Consider the following 4,514-nt stretch of genomic DNA (forward strand, 5'->3'; position numbering starts at 1 on the left):
AAGTTTACTTTGTTTCTTATTTTCCTGCACTCCCTTGTCTGCCTTTTCTACGTTCCATGGGACTTCTCCTTTTAATGACCCTAAAGCTTAGTGAGGATAGCTGATAACTGACCGTGAGAGTAATGACACCTGGCTGGCACCTGTTCAGCACTCTCACTATACAGCGGATAGGGATGGAAGCAGTTGCCTACATTAGTTGTCGAGTGGTGGTCATCCTTCTCGGCCTTTTGGCTAAGATCAAGTGTAGTATTTGTTCTTAAGTGAGCAGAGAACCACACAGATGAGTCATGGGTAGAACAGTCGGCTGCTCCCACCCAGCCTTCCTAGTAGACTGGATCTGGCCATGAGGTTTCGATGGGGTTGAGAGTCGAGGTGCAGAAGTGTCCTGGGAGTGGTGACCCCTGGGTGCCGGAACTCACTGGGAGTGGTAAACCCACTGAGGAATGGCACTAGCACGCACTTCACCTTCACACCCCTTTGAGCACTCACCTCTAATTTTCCGGCCTCTGGCTCTGTGAAAATTATGAGGAATTTTTATAGATCCGGCCAGATGTCCGGGCTGTTTTGCACAGCACACGTCTGATTTATTTATTCTTTTTGTCACTGTGTGTTCACTTTCCCACGTTTGTATGTCCACTAGGATTCTTCGGGTTGCGGTCGCCTTTTGGGGACCCCTCGGAGGTCTAGGGGAGGCATGTGTGGCCATCTGTTCTCCTTGCCTCCCTGCACCCCCGGTTCTCCTTCGGGAGTGACCACTCTTTTTTATTGAATACGGCGAATGTGAGGGACTGGGTTTATGCTCAGGTACGAGCTGTAGTTGTGTTTCCTGGTCTTCTCTTGGCCTCGTCTGAGAGCGGACATTTGTCCAGGACCTTTGCAGGTGCCTTTTGGCCCGGAAGGGAATTAGGTGTTTTGGGGGCCCATCTGTTTAGTGGCACACTACACTTTTTTAGTAGCACTTGGTGATGAGAGCACGTTGACTCGACTCTCAAAGAAAAGTGGTGGTCATGTGTACCTGCAGCTCAGCTCAAATGAACGGAAACTGAGCTGTAATAACCAGGCTGGCCACTACACAGTAAACAGAGACAAACTGTATCTGGCCCCATTCACTGTGTAATGTGGAAACAAATGGCTTATCAGTGGGGGTGATGGGTGTTGACACCTCACAGATCAGTGACTGATGACTTATCCTGTGGATAGCACTTCAGTATGTTTTGCTTAGGAAAACCTCTTTAATTACTATATCTGTTAATGTTTCAAGCAATAGAGAGCATTTATAAAGCAGTATATTTCTTCTAATAATGGTCAGACTTTAATGTAATCAAAGTTCACGTTTGTGGCCAATGGCACTAGAAAAGCTTTGAATACACTAGGACCTCTCTGAACATAATTATTTAGTTTGTGTGCAGATGGAAATTTGAAATATTTGAAATTCACTCACTGACCACTGACAAATTGATTCGGTTAATGATATATTTTACATTTAGAAATAATAAGATTTGCACCTTTCAATGAAAAATCTGAATTTCCTACCAGAAAACTAACAAGCCTGTGAATTGTAAGTAACTCCAAGCCAAATTTAATTATATGAATTTTGAGTGGTGACCATCTTACACATTCTATGAAAATAACTAAATAGGACATTTCTTATGGATAAAATGACAGGAAGGAAATGACACTGTAAGAATAATAATGAATATGAATGCGGTATATAAATGGCACGATGTACAATCTATATTATTCCATTGTATACCCAGTATATGGCATCTGGGTGTCTTAATCAGTAAAAAATGCAATTACATCCATTTATACAATTGTTTCTGGTCAACCCACCCAGCGACAAAAGCTGTGGCTGTTTTTCAAAGACCCATCTCTGCTCCATAGAGAGGATTCACATGATGTACTAATCTTTAAGGGAAGCTAACAGCAAGTTCATACATACAATCCTACTGGTATGTACCTATAGACCTTCTCACACTGATTTGCTGTCTGATCCATTCTGCAGTTTTTCTATTATAATCTGAATATGTAAATTAGGTACTTTGATGAAGTGAGGGCTCCTCAGTGAGTGCACCAGTCGGCCCACCTACTAGCCTATTAGGCGTTGTCTACTTATCCCTTTCCCTAGCAAAACATCACATATGCTGTTACTGCACAAGGGTGGGATCTATGGCCAGGGAAAGGGCATATCACTACATATGGATATGAATACATATAAATATGCATAATTTGATGACATAGAAAAAGGTGGCTGACGAATAGGTTGATTGTGGGGTTGGGGAATTCTCCTGTTGCACCAAACTACTTAACCCTTTGAGGACCAGGCCCTAAATGACCCAGTGGACCGCACAAATTTTGTTCTTTGCGCTTTCGTTTTTTCCTCCTCCCCTTCTAAGAGCTCTAGCACTTTCAGTTTTCTATCTACAATGCCATGTGAGGGCTTGTTTTTTACAGGAATAGTTGTACTGTGTAATGGCGTCTTTCATTTTACCATAACATGTATGATGGAAACCCAAAATTATTATTTATGGAGATATAAATTGGTGGAATCGTAAAAAAGAATGCCATATGGTAACTTTTGGGGGGTTCCTGTGTCTACGTAATGCACAATATGGTAAAAGCGACATGATACCATTATTCTATAGGTCAGTCCGAACACAACCATATGCAGGTTTACACAGATTTTCTAATGTTATATATATTTTTTTTATTAAATCCTTTTTTTTGCAATTAATAAAATGGGCCTATTGTGATGCTTATAGCGCTTTTAGTTTTACACCTATGGGGCTGTATGGGGTGTCATTTTTTTCGACATGATCTCTAGTTTTTATTAATACCATATTTGTGAAGATCGGACGTTTTGATCACTTTTTATTAATTTTTTTTATATATATATAATGTAACAAAATCGGTAATCCGCGCATATTTTTCCCTCTTCGTCTACGCCGTTCGGCATTCGCAATAACGCTTGTTATATTTTAATAGATCGGACAATTACGCACGCTATGGTATATTATATGTTTATTTATTTTTATATGTTTTATTTATATAATGGGAAAGGGGGTGATTTCAACTTTTATTGGGGGAGGGGCTTTGGGGTAGTGTATTGGTGATTTCAAGTTTTTTTTTTTACACATTTGAAGTCCCTTTGGGGGACTTTTACATTCATTACTTTGATTTTTACACTGATCATTGCTATGCCATAGGCATAGCATTTATCAGTGTTATCGGCGCTCTGCTCATTGAGCCTGCCTGCGCAGGCTCAGTGACCACAGCGCCGATCGGATCGCACAGAGACAGGTGAGAGACCTACGGCGGTCCGTTTTAACGATCTGGACACCCGCAGTCACACTGCGGGGGTCCCGATAGGTAAGTGACAAGGGACTCCCCCAGTCACTTACACTTAAACGCCATGGCCGCACAGCGATCGGCAGCCTTTAAGGAGTTAATGGCATGCTGCAGCGTGATGGCTGAAGCCTTTCATTAATGGTGAGCTCTCCGGAGCGCACTTCATAGCTCAGGACGTACCGGTACGTCCTTGGTCGTCTGGGCACAGACTTCCAGGACGTATCGGTATGTCCTAACTCGTCTAGAGGTTAAAGTGAATGTACCATTAGGTACATTGTTTTGGGTTTTTTACCTTAATGAAACAGCGCTGCTGTAGGGATGTCAGTGGCACATTTTTTTTTTTTTTTAACTGAAGCCCGGTTCCCACGAAGGGTACCAGTCTATTGCCAGGCACTCTCATGGAGCACTGGGGGCAGGTTTGCCGGCCCCAGTTTGATGAATTAATGGAGCTGTGTCACAGAGAGGAGGGGGTCACATCACACTGGGTGTCAGCGGGCCGGTCCCCAGTGCTGCTTGCTGGGCTGGTGTTAGGGAATAGAGCGGCGATGTGTGCGGGAAACGGGGGGAGGTTTAAAAAAGGCCATTGACTGTGAGGCCATTGACTGTGTTACAATAAAACAAGGAACACCTACGCATGCAAACAACAAGCACAAGGCAGCAAGATGGTTTACTTGAGGCATGAAACTACATTTCTGGTTTGTGCATAGTCAGAATTATTGGAATCCTCAAAGATAAAAGGTACCTGCAGATTATCATCCATCTTGCAATACCATGTCAGTGTCATTCTGCAGCAGAATAATGAGACCAATCACAAAGCCAAGGTCACCAAGAACATTTTCAGAAAAAATTGGGGTGCCCATTTTTAATGACACCACATTCTTTTTCTGATAAGATACTCCACTGTGTTGGGTGAGGTGCAGAACTGTCTAAAACACATAAGTCATGTAATCCACTTTTTTTGGCAGAATTTGCACCAAAATTCTGGTAATATATGCAAAAGTTAATCAGCTTCATTGTTGAGGGTTGTCTGGGCAGCAGAAGATGTCTGAAACTGCTTGCTCCCTTGTGCTTACCTCCTCCGAGATGTGGATCAGATGTGGAGTTTGTAAAATGCCAGCAGGAATCGGGTAGGTAATGATGTCATCCTGTAGTTCACAAGAAGACAG

General features: G+C 42.7%; 1 pseudogene; it reads left to right on the plus strand.

Moving 5' to 3' along the window:
• Positions 1–211: 211 nt before the first annotated feature.
• Positions 212–323, plus strand: LOC138785019 (U2 spliceosomal RNA; annotated as a pseudogene).
• Positions 324–4,514: the final 4,191 nt, after the last annotated feature.

The sequence above is a fragment of the Dendropsophus ebraccatus genome, chromosome 2, assembly GCF_027789765.1.
Source record: "Dendropsophus ebraccatus isolate aDenEbr1 chromosome 2, aDenEbr1.pat, whole genome shotgun sequence".
In the NCBI taxonomy this organism is placed as follows: Eukaryota; Metazoa; Chordata; class Amphibia; order Anura; family Hylidae; genus Dendropsophus; species Dendropsophus ebraccatus.